Source organism: Lonchura striata, chromosome 8 (genome assembly GCF_046129695.1).
Source record: "Lonchura striata isolate bLonStr1 chromosome 8, bLonStr1.mat, whole genome shotgun sequence".
NCBI lineage: Eukaryota > Metazoa > Chordata > Aves > Passeriformes > Estrildidae > Lonchura > Lonchura striata.
This window is the reverse complement of record NC_134610.1, coordinates 7,031,027-7,043,783: the sequence shown is the minus strand read 5'-3', so window position 1 is coordinate 7,043,783 and position 12,757 is coordinate 7,031,027. Positions and strand designations below refer to the sequence as shown.

The following is a 12,757-nucleotide window of genomic DNA, read 5'->3' as shown; positions in this document are numbered from 1 at the left end:
TGAAAAGAGACAGTGGGAAGATCTTTAAAAGGGACCTGAAATTAGGTGTACTGTATTTTGGTGTTGCCTTAACTTAAACAGGAGAATTGACCAAGCTTGTCTTTAATCACTTGGGATGAAAGTAGATGCTTTTCATACACTTGCTTAATGATATTTTGCAATGTATTCTGGGACTGTCTGGGAAACAGAATGAGTTTGATAGTAACCTGCATAAAATTACATTGATAAAATGCTGTAATTATGGAAAGCTGTTGAGTGGAAGAATGTCTATGGCTATCCTTTCTTTCATACTGGATATACAGTTCTTTCAAAGCATTTTCAAAAGACTTGTATCATTTACTCGCATAAAGGCAGCCAAGATTTGAGGCCAAAATACATTTACTTGCATGTTAAAAATTGTGTTCATGAAGGAATGCTTATTCCTTGGAAGAAAAAAAAAGTTTTGCAAGATTTTATTGTCCTTTTGTGGTAAATAGTTGCAAAATTTGTAGTAATGGCTCCAAAATTCTTTATCTGTATGGCTTGTTTCTAAAAGCCAACTGTGCATAAATCTAGTAAGATGCTTGGAATAGATATTTGAAGCATGAAACTTTAGTCTTTGAAGTTTTAGCAATCCTTTAAAAGCCTACACAGTGTACAGCTTGGTACCTTGGACTGTGTCTCCAATGTGTGTGTTCTCATTTGGTTGACTTTTACTGCTGCTGTTGTTGCTGACTCTGAGTTTGGTTACATACAGACTTATGTTGATGCTGTTCTTTGGTATTTACAACTGTGTTGAAAATATTTTACTTACAGCAGATCAAGATGGGTAAACATAGGCTTATGGTAGTAATAGTATAATTTAAATAAGTGTGAGAAGCATCAAAATACCACGACAGTGTTTCTTGTATATTCCACATACACATCTGTGTCAGTGAGTACTATCACAAATATTGTAGTATTTGTTTGAATTACTTGAATTGTGTGACAGACTAAAAAATTAATCCCTCACAAAGCCAAATAAACAGTTTACAGCAATGGAGAAAGATGTGATCTAATTCTAAAACCAGAACACAGATAAAAGGCCATCTTATATTTCAATAGTAAATATTAAAGTAGAAATATTGAATGTGTGCTGGGTGAGATTTATGTGATGGTGGCTCAGTGTGTCAGTAGACTAAGGCAATTAAATACTTAGGAAGGGCAAGGGGAGGTCAACTGCCATTTTAAAAGCTGGATATGAAATCCTACACTGTCAAAAGTAGTCTTGCTTTTGTGCAATCTACCACTTAACAGGTGTTAGAAAACAAGGACACTTTTTGTATTGAGAAACACCATGTTTGTGTTCAGCCAAATGAATGAATTTTAAGAAGATTAAAGTAGATTTTTGGGGTTTTTTTTCCCCAATCTTTTTTTTTTTTCAAAACCAGAGAAAGAGTTGCTCAGTCACTTTGCAAAGCTGTAACAATGGGTCATTGCCAGGCACTGCAGTAGGTGTTAAGGATGATGGAGAGATCAGGCACAATGTGAAAACAGACATGTAAAGAGAGAAATGCTGATTGGGGGTCAAGCTTTTTCTTCTACTTCTTCAAGGAGTACATTGTTAAAGATCTTTTATAAAAAGAGACCTAAGTGCATTCAGTGGGTGGGTTAACTAGTCAGTGTATTATGTTTTATTTTCCTAAATGAAACTGTCTGCTACTTTCACTACTTAAGGAAGAAAGAAAGAAAAAAAAAAAGAAAAGAAGGAACAAAAATGTATGAGTGGAGGTGATTTTATAGTAGTTTTCATTTTCTCTGTACTGTAAATGAATGCACTTTCACTTTGAGTAACATAATTTAGATGGATTTCTGATTGATGAAAGTTATGCCCTCTTAAAGTGCTGCAATTCATGATGATTTATTTTTTTTGTAGCTGACAAGTTCACCTCTAAACCATGTCCCTAAGAGCCATATCCATGTGACATTTCCATCTCTGAGGAACAGTGGCTCCCCCACTTCCCAGGGCAGCCTGTGCCAGTGCTTGACAACCCTGTCAGTGATCACCCATTCACCTGCTTCTGCTGTTAACTAAATCTCTTTCAGTTTGCAGAGGATAAAAAGGCTTTCCAAGGTTTGTCTTCTCATCTCCTTCTCCTTACCTTGACTGCAGCCTGGGCCGGGTCCCTGTGGGCTGTCACTGTCACCGTGCCATCAGCTGTGCAGTGCTGATGAGTTCTAAGGGAGCACAGCAGCAGTCCCTGCCTGCTCAGCCCCTGCAGGCTCCTTGTCAGCCTTGTCCTGTGTTCCTGAGGACCACGTTTCTAAGCAATGTGAGCTCCTGAAACAGCAATAAATCCCCTTGCAGGGGGCCCAGCGTTTTGGTGCACAAGTCCTGGCTGTGATATTTATATTTATTTGATTTATTATGATTCTGCAGGACCTGAGGAAGTTGTAATTCTATTCGGTCTTCAGGTTTGAGTGACTGACCCAGACAAACTTTTTCTGAACTAATTGGAGACAGAAATGTGCAGTGTTCCTAAACTCTGCTGTCCCATCTGCCTTGAGTCCTGTCCTGGAAGGTCAGTCTGTCCTGCCTGTGAGCCACATTTTTATTCCATCTGTTAATATGAATGTTCTGAAGATGATGCCAAGAAAGATTTTACTAAATATACACAATTTTTATGGGAATAGCTAGTCCTTGAAGTGATCACATTTTTTTTCTGAATACCACAATTAAACAGATTTTGACCACCCTCTCAAAAGTCAAGTAGTCAAGTGCTGGAAAATGACTTCATATATGTGAAGTGTATGTGTGTGTATATATATATACTTTTGCTTCAGATTCTTCTTAATTCATTATGTTAGTCTATTTTTCTGTATAATATGCTGTATATTATTTTTATTGATATATAATATCGATTATTCATAACCTATAAAATGCACTACTATAAAAATATCTTAAATTCAAGTGCTAAACTGGTACAGTACAAAAAAGCAGAGCTTTAAACTTCAATTTCTTGTTATGAGGAAAATTGGAAATACTTAAAGCTTAAAATGCAGGTCTCTTAATTTTTTTCCATGTTTAAGCAAATCACAAAGAGTAGCTGAAAAGTTAACTTTCAGTACCAGTATTTAAATCTCAAACTTTTCTTACTCTCATGAATACTTATTACAGCTATGATTTATATTTCCAAATGTAGCAAGTATAATATTCCAAATCCTGAAGAATTTTTTTCTATTCCCTCCCTCTTTAACACATTAAGGATGTGGGGAGGGAGAAAGAAGAAATAAGCTGGTGCTGAAAAATTCCAGCCTCACTCCTACTCTTTTATAAATTGCTGTTAGTATTCCTGTCTCCATGTGTGAGCCCAAGGTCTAAGCTTGAAGTTTAAGCTATAAACAGAGATGAGATAATTTTGTACAGGAATAAATGTGCACAGATGGAGATAATCAGAAGTGACTTAAATGTGTGGGCTTTCCTGGAGGTGCCAAAAGCCCACCACACCAGAGTGACGTTGATGGGGACTACAGGTGTGAATTATGCTCAGCCATACCCTGAGTCTGCTTTGTAGAAGGTGTTCAGACACCTACATGACTACCCAGGAGAGTCTCATTAAATGCTGTGGGAGTTAGTTGGGTATTTGGGCGTGTTCATAAATCTCTTACATGCCTCTGCATATTTATTGAGATTTCTTTAAAATTCTTGCTGTACTGTTGACAGTTGCCATAATTAAAATGACTTTTTTTTTTCTCCCCACTTGTCTTATATTTCTCAGTTAATTAAAATAAATCCTAATGCTGTGGGCTCAAGGGTAGAAACAACAAAAACTTTCAAGGACAGTACTTTGCATAACATGAAGGATCTCTCTAGGATTCTTTAACCTGTTGGATACATTAAAATTCAGGAAAATGACCTTTTGTGCTTTAACAGTCTTAATGATAAATTCAAAAAGCCTTTTTAAAGTAAAAACAACACTTCTGTAGATACACCTCTGAGACATCAATTCTTTGAAATTTAGAAGGAAAAATATTTTAGAAACTGTTAACAAATTCTGAGCATTTTTAAATTTACAGTCATCTGGCATGACTGACAAAAAATCCCTTACTTTTCTTTGTGTTACTTCCATTTAAGGCACACTTCTGTAGTAAAGGAAGATGTTGGTATTGGCAGAGATTCAGATTTTTTTCTCACTCCTTTATAGTGATTAAATGTGGATAGTAACAGACCTTTTTTATTTAAGAAAAAAACCTGTAAATTTGTATTAATTTTGCAGTGACATACTCTTGCATGTAAATCCTATATTATACAGTAAGCCTCTGTTAGGCTCTTAAATCAAACTTCATTCCCACTCTTTCCTAGCCACAGTAGCAGCCTCTCTTTCCAAATTCTGAATGTGAGAATATTAAAAGTAAGAATAAAGAGGCAGAAAAACCCCCAAGCGTGAGTCTTGCAGAGTTTTGACACACTTTCCGTGAGGTATAGCCTGTCATGTAGCATAAATGTTTTAACAGGCCAACACACCTCCCCCATTTCTAGTCTCAATTTAGTGTAAAAGGATTTTTCTCTGGCCTTGCTGTGCTGACAGCTCCCTGTACTATCCCATACACCCTGGTCTGACTGTGTTCCCCTTACCCATCCTTTGCTCCCCTCCTGTTCCCCCACTGAAATGTCATCATTTTGGCTTTACATTCCCTGTCCCCATCCTCCTCCCCGAGCAGGGCTTGGGAGGTTCCCAACCTCGCCCAGGCGCTGCCCACGGTGGGTTTGCCTGTAGATCCACTCTGTGCAAAGCATCTTTTTGCTTTCTGCCTTCCTCCTCCCTAACATGGGTGAGAAATCTCCCTTTAATCTCTGCAAAGCCTGGCCGTTCTCAGATCTCTTCTGAAAGCTCTGCTCTGCTGTGATGAGCACAGGACAAGGAAGTGAGAATTTTGCTCTTATTAGCAACGTTTCCCAAGCTTTGTTTCTTTGTGTGTTTGTTTCTGCGTGTGTCCAGTCCATCCATTCTTATCTCTGGCTGCATGGCTGGGTTGCTGGGCACAAGACAGAACTTTGTCCTTGGTATCACAGAGAGCAAAGTCTCCTAATCCTTGAGCAGGATTTAGTGCAGTGCAAATTCCAGTCTGGAGAGGTAGGTGTGGCTTTAAAAAGCCTTTCTGTATGATCGGAGGTGTTCGCTGTGTACCTCACTGAAATCCAACATTACCAAGGACAGAGCTGTGGTAATTTTCCTTTTTTAAAATTCCTTTTATTGTTGTTTTATTGTTGTTTTGTGGCCTGTATTGTATTGTCCACTTTGATGTGTTTAGATACCTACAATCTGACTTTCCAGACAGAAAAATGAACATAAGGGTTGCAATTTTATGGTCAGGACTGCGGGGCTTTTGTGATTCGCAGAAATTGCATTTATACATTTATATTATTTTGCACATATATGTTACTTGAGTTGTGGCGTGTCCCTGTAATTTCATTTTATATATTGACTTGAAACCTCTTGACAATTTAGCCCTTAACAATACTGATGGAAAAGCTAGTTTTTCCCTCCTGCTTTAATTGAAAGCTTAGGTCAAATGGGGATGAATGCATTGTCTGTGTCACTGGAATTTGTAACCAACCTTACCTTCTTACAAATTCTATACATTTTATTTCCTTTGAATTCTCATTATATTGTAAATGGTGCATGAGGCAATGTGTTTTGTTGAAAACTATGGGTTACTACTTTCCTTCTTCAATTAATTCTTTTTTTGTTTGGGTTTTGTTTTACTCTGTTTTAGCTGGTCCCATTTGCTTGCTTTTCTTGGAAAATTGCACAACAGGTATTTAATTTAATATTCTTTCCAGACCTGAGCTTCCAAAACTTTCTTGCCATATTGCAATATAAAAACAACTTCAGCAAAGGAGGAAGGATAGAAAATGTTAGTGAATATATTTTTATTTAAAGTAAATTTAATTCAGTGGATGACTTTTTTTTTGAGTTATGCAACACTAAAATTAAAAATTAATTCTTGTCAAGGTTCTTGAATAAAAATTGTGGGCTGTCTTGGCGCCTTTCTCTTTTTGAAAGGGAAAAGCTCTCTACTCTTGTACTTTAAAAAGTAAAAGTACTTGGAATTGGCTGTAGTGTGAGGAGGTTTTTTGCTAGTGGTTTTGCTGACATTTCTCTAAGTCTTGCTTGCTTGCATTTTTAATCTTCCTGATGTTTATTTGCTTGCAGTGTTTGCAATGTCACTTCAGTTTTGCTCATAAAACTTCTTAGGCATTTATCTTTCACCAACTGCTAATGTTAGATCTGGGTTATTTGTGGTTCCTGCTTTGTCCTTCAAACTGCTTCCTTCTCCCTATCATCCAGAAAGATAGAAATGTTGACTTAAGTGGGGGAAAATGCCAATCTACCATATTTTTTTTTTTCCACTGTCATGCAGTCTGAAAGGTCGTTTTCCTGTGTATTTTTATAAAGCAGATTTTGCAAGAAGTCCTGTATGGAGTTTTTTCTTTATTTGCTGTATACATATGTGCACTATATGTTGTGTATTGATTTTTTTTTTGCTCCACTGAATTTATTATCCTAAAGTGACAAAAGTGTTCTTATTTGGCTGTTGAGAGTTGCCTCAGAAATGGTTGACTTTCAGGGAAGAATGAGATATTTTTTCTCATGAAGTTTTGCCTCTAGTGCATTATAATACTTTAAATAATGAGAGCTGCTGCTTCTACAAAACTCTGCCAATACCACGTATTTGGTTGGTTATTAATACCAAGTATTTTGGATTATTCTTTTGTTGGATTTGAAGTTTAGATGGCATATAAGCAAAGGGGAAGAAGAGCAAGATGAGATATTTAAATTATACTTGATCAAGTACATTTTATCAGATTTGAAAAATCTGATATGCAGCAAAATAATTTTGTTCTCTAGCAGTATGTGCTTCTTGGTTAGTGCTTATATAAAAATGCAGAAAGAGTGTTATGCAAGGGAGTGTTTCTCTACTTGACACTCACTATGCAGCCAGCAGTTGAAATGTGGAAGATTCCCAGTGCAAGATCTAAAGTGTGGCTGCTGGTGATGAAGCATGTTTGCCAACCTTCAGGAAGCATATTCTGTTGTTAGAAAAGTACAATTTGAAAGCCTGATCAAGTGAATGCACTCAAATTTTGGGGGAAATACATGGGCTGGGAGGTGGTGGTGTGCTAGTAACAGGCACTGAGCTGCCAACTGACTCCTGTAAAAAACTGCTTAAACATGACTCTGCACAAGGGTGGGTTTAAAATCATCTTTTGAACATCTTCAGATTTCACAGTATCAAAAAAAGCCTCATGGCACTCTTGTGCAATATTTAATGTGACAACACTTGACTAATGTTCTAACCTCTGTCAATAAATGTAATTAATTATGCATTGTCAGAGCATTGAGGCTCTGAATTTATTCTCAAAATAGATGTGGAGGAACTAATGGAAATCACCAAAGTCTATAAAGAATGTTTATTTCTGTCTCTTCTGTCACCTGTGGTTAGCTGTGTGGGTATGTGGTGTTTCTGAGTATCTCTCCTATGTGAGTGTCTGAAATAAGTTAGAGGGTGGCTGGTTTGGAACATTAGAAAGTATTACTCTGAATTGTCACTGACCACATGGGATGATATTCACCAATTTAATTAAGTAATTAATGGGACCCTAGACTTTGGACTTCTTGAGCCATAAATGCTTAATATGTAATTTATACCAAATATTTTCCTCATCCTCCACATAGATCTTGAATATGTTCTTGCAATGTCTGTGGTTTTGTTTCCTGTTACCATGTGCTTCCAGACTGCCTATGAAGCAACATTTGCATAGACCCATAATGTCTTATGCGAAGATAATGTTACATTTTGTCCCTGAAGACTACTGAAAGCTGTGGAAATTCTTATACTCATGAATGTATATATATGTAGTACAACAAACCCTGTTTACTAAGGACTGGATCCTTATGGTTTGAATCGATGCAAGTCTTTGGAAGATAAATTACATAGAGAGCTGACCCTATGAGAGGTTAATTTTTTTATGAAGTTGATATATTGATAAGACTAATGGTAGTATTGAGAAATAGTAATTCTGAACAACTTTCCTGTTATCTTAAGTATTTTATTTAAGGAAGGTGTTGATATTGGAAGTCTGTTCACTGTGACTTTCTCATAAACTAAAAGCTCCACTTGCTTCTCACTCAAGATGAAAGTTGTAGCAGCTGAGGTGTATCAGGAAATAGCGATAACTTGACGAGCAAACTGTTTCCTCTATCAGTGGTTAAAGTCCTATTTGTGTATGGGAACAGATTAGTTATGCTTTGCCACTTGCATTGGAATCGGTTTTGTGTCTGCTGGAAATCACAGTGTTGATTTAGCATTATTTCATGTTCTGTGTTTGGTCTTGCCTGCCCTGGTGTGTTCAGCCATTCAGTTTGTGTAGCCCATGTCTGTCAGGCTGCTCTCCTTAGTACCTTTTCATCTGCTTAACATTCATTTCCTTTACTCTCTTAGACTTGCATTTAGATGTTTGTATATACCATCTCACTCAGGGTACTTTTTTTTTCTTCCCCTTTCTTCATCTTTCAATTTCTTTACCAGCCTAATACTTTGTGTTTCTTATAGTGATTTCCCCACTCATCAGATTTTCAAGCTTGCCTACTGTTTTCTCTACAATTTTCTTCTCCTGTCTGCTGTTGTGAAATTTTATCTATTACTGTATCCTTGAAATGATGACATTTGCAAGTTTTTGCTCTTAATTAAAAGGAAGAGCTTAGCTCTGCTTTCCTATTGATAATATTATTTATCTGTAATCTCTTGTACCTAGAATGCGGAATCACAAAATTTCGTTTAATTTTATCCTATTGTGACTTCCCAATGAAACAAGACTCTTTCAGTCATCCAATTTTTTCCTTCATACTTCCAATTCCTGTTGGAATTTCAGTCAAATTGGTGATGCAATGTCTACAAGCTTTCTGTGAATCAGTAGCTGGCTGAGAAAGCTTCTGCTTCTATGGTAAGGGAAGATGGGGAACAAGAAAAAAGCAGAAGAGGTGGAAAAAATAAAACTACAGAAAACTGAATTGGTATTCATCTTTGCAGTATTTGCATTTTTTGCAGTGGTTAGGGGTCTGTAAAAGGGGGAATACCTGGTGTGGGCAGCCTTAGCAAGTTACAGAGCTGCAGGAGCTCAAGAAACCCTTTTGGATAAAGTTAAAGCTCATTCATGCATGAGCTGAACTGTTTTCAGCTGTGTTTTTAGTAAACCTGCAGTTGTGTGCTGATCTATAACCAAAATGCACGTAAAGGAAGCAATAAGGGTTTTGTATATCTCTTTGGCCATTAACGTTACAAATTGCATTACTTGAGAGAACAACTACAGGCAATTGATTTATGAGTTTACTTGGCAATTTTCTTGATTGTATCTATAACATGAATGAGTTTGATAGGTCAGAGAAGTTTAATGTGCTCAAACATGGGTTTTCATGAGACATGCTTTTGGAAGTGAATTGATAATCTGCTAATAACACTTTGATTTATATGTATATTTATATATATGTACACACACACACATAATGGAGTAGTCTAGAAGACCACAAACTGAGTTGCTCTGTAATGAAAATATTCCAGAAATGCAAGTGGAACTGCTGGTATTTATTCTTTAAAACCAGATTAGATACAATCCACAGCACCATCCTCCCAGCACTGACAGACACCCACACCTCTGAGCTGAAACACTTTTGGTGTGAATGTCACATCCTCAAAACCTGTCGGGTTCTTTTGCAGATGTGCTCCTGTTCTGCTGCGGTATTTGCTCACGTAAATAGAGATTTCAAGACCTAAGTTGTGATTCTGTGTCTATTAAAGACAGACCTCAGGCTTTATTTTCTGATTTACTTAAGGACAACTTTCTTATTCAAGTTTACCTAGAACCTTGGAGAAGGAAGAAGAAGCTCATGACTACCCAAGCATTCAATATTGTAAATAATTAAATTTTCCAGGATGTTAATGTACATTTACTTTGAAACTGCATTGCAGGGGCAGTAAAGGTTTCCTTTCCGTACTGAAAATGAAGCTACTTTTGCTACCAAACCTGGAATGGGAGTATTGATAATAGCTTCAAGAAAGCATGCTTTGGAAAGGAGGCCTTTCTAGTAATTAGGATTATTTACTAAAAGCATTGAGGCATTAAAGAAAGTTCATTACCCAAACCATTATGGCAGTGTGGACCAGAACCAGCACATGAAATAGCTTTTTTGAGGAGTAGCTTATCACTATCTAGAGAACTGAAAACCTGGGAATGAGAGAGCCTAAAAAGAGGAACATAGTTAATGATTTTGTGTAAGCAATGAGGAGAGCTTAGGGGGTTCTGTATGCATCCTTTAGTACTGTGTTGTGCAAAACACCAGATCAGAAACCTTTGCTGCTTGCTAGGACATTTTCACGTTATTTTTTATCGTGGTGGTGGGGTTGTGTGTTGAACTGCCTCTCCCTGCCTAGCAGCAGTCTGGGGAGAAACCACAAAGTCCTATTACTAATTCATTTTCCTTATGCTGCTTGTGCCGGCTGTTTTCTGCACGTCACTTCTTTTTTTTCTCCCCATTTAGCTTTGTAAGGGCTACAGCTGAAACGAAGCTATTCCTCAGAGTTTGCCAGTACAAGTTGTTCTACAGCTGTCTAGGGATACTGAAAGAGGGGAAGCTGTTTTCCACCTACTCAAAATAGTTCAGAAGTCGTGCCCTGTGATAAACTAAATACAGCTCATTTGTTTGCAGAGCAAACTTGTGTAGTTTATTGATCCTGCAGGTGGTTGGAAAGCTGATGCCCTCCAAGCAATACAGTGGTTACAGTCAGTGACAGGACATAATGTGGTTATGTTTGCCCTCACCTGGCTCTCCTTTGAAAATATTATTGGGGTCATGACCGTGTTGTTCTGTATTTGTCGCATTTTCTCACAAAGCTTTAAAATTCTTACCAGCGTTGTAAGAATCACGTGCAGAGGTTTTGTGTGAAGGCTCTTGTTATTACTGTTTTATGGTTGAATGGATCAGAACTGTGTAGACAGTGAAACTTTTGTCTAATGTTTCCTCTAACATTACTTTCAAGCCCTTTGCAATAACGTTCTGTCTTCTGTGACTGTAGGTTTCTGATGGGCTGCATTGCACATGTACAGAACTTCACGTATGTCCCTTTAAATATTTTGATATCTCTGTATGACAAATTGTTGCTCCTTACAAAGAGAAATAAGAAACACTGGCAGTTTTCATTCTTTCATTTCAATTAAAAGTGCTTCTCTAATCTTTAGTGCTATCAGCTGTTGAAAAATACAAGTGTTAAGCAACAGGATATATGCAGGAAATAGGTCAAAATATTTTGCTGCCCTACTAATTTTTGCATTAGATTACAAATTACAATTTCATCCTTTCAATAATAAAAGTCTTAAATACATTGAGTGATGGAATAATCAGCAGCACTGTTGCTTCCAAACAGGTGACAGTATTGAAATTTTAATTCCATTAAATTTTGTTCTCTGGAGATGCAACTTGTACTTTCAGCCATTTGTCTAGCCACATAAGCTGGAATCTGTTCAACATGCTTGCCAAGAACAAATCCATTGGAAGAAATGTTATATTTTGACCCAAGTTCAAGAAATTCTAAAGCAACAAAAGATAAATATTTCTGAAGACTCATTTAATGTCAGCTTAGCTGTTTACTTTTTTGTCCTCCCTGTCATCTGATATGCACTTGCTTAATAGCTTGCACATAAAAATTTTCTATATATTTATATCTGCTTTCCTCTATTTTAATAGAGTCTGCTGTTTTTTCCCTTGGTATTTGTCCTTTGCAAATGTTTGTGTGTATAATCCTGTAGCAACAATTCATTTAAACCAAATTTAATGAGAATTTACTTTTATTTTATCTAAAATTCCCAGCAAATTGTAGAAAATTCAAAAACGTTAACTCTTTAACACAGATGTATTTATACTCTTTGTTTTCTATTTTTGAAAAACTTTTTCTGTAAGATGTAGTGAGTATTTTGAGCATTAACATGTTTGGATCTTTCCTTAGAACTTGTGTTTATTTTTGGCTGTCTGGGGTTCAGCACGATGGCTGAAGACCACATTTAGTGTGTTGACCATGGATTTGACAGGGGATGAAGCTGGGCATCCACATTGATGAGAGCTTTCTTGCTGACTACAAAGAAGGTTTTCACTTTCCTATGAGAGTTGGACAGAGCTCCTGTTCAGAGTTGCTTGTTTTTCCTCTTGGACAGACCACAAGATGTGATGTAACAGGCTGATTTTTGGTTAATAGCAGTGGGTGAGATTGGAGCCTGGAGTTATCAGCTTAATGCAAGAAATGAGCTAATGGATCCAAATTCTATGTAATAAACTTAGTCGTTCTTGGAGTGCCTCATAATTTGGTGGCTTTGATTATAGACTGAAGTTAATTTTATTATTCATTAAAAATAAATAAAGCTTTTTGCATAATCTCATAGCAATGCTTGCAGCTCTTGCTGCCACAGATACCCTGTGCCCTAAAGAAATGGGAGAGCATTACCAGAACATGGGATTGTTGTGTAGAAACCAAGGAGGTTCTGCTATGGGCATCATCCAGGTGATATGAAAAGGGTGAGACCCTGCTTCTCTGCAGGTGCCATGATTTCACCCTTCAGAGGACAAGTGTCAAATGTAAACTTGAGAATGACAGAAGAGGATGTCCTATATTAGCCTTTCACTGGGAGGAGTTGCAAGGAGGGGAAGAGAAAAATATATGTACTTTATCCCCGCTAGAAATATTATAA

The 12,757-nt window shown here is 37.0% G+C and overlaps 1 protein-coding gene across 3 annotated transcripts in view; it reads left to right on the top strand.

Annotated features, from left to right (window-relative positions):
• The window catches only part of MGAT5 (alpha-1,6-mannosylglycoprotein 6-beta-N-acetylglucosaminyltransferase), a 111,062-nt gene that overhangs the window by 21,501 nt on the left and 76,804 nt on the right, over window positions 1-12,757 (top strand). The window contains exon 1 of one of the 3 annotated variants that reach the window (XM_021548730.3): window positions 5,070-5,184. The exons of the other annotated variants lie outside the window; for them this stretch is intronic. The gene's annotated coding sequence lies outside the window, so the exon portion shown is untranslated. Of the gene's footprint in view, window positions 1-5,069; window positions 5,185-12,757 lie in introns of those variants that run through there. 3 annotated transcript variants of the gene reach the window in all.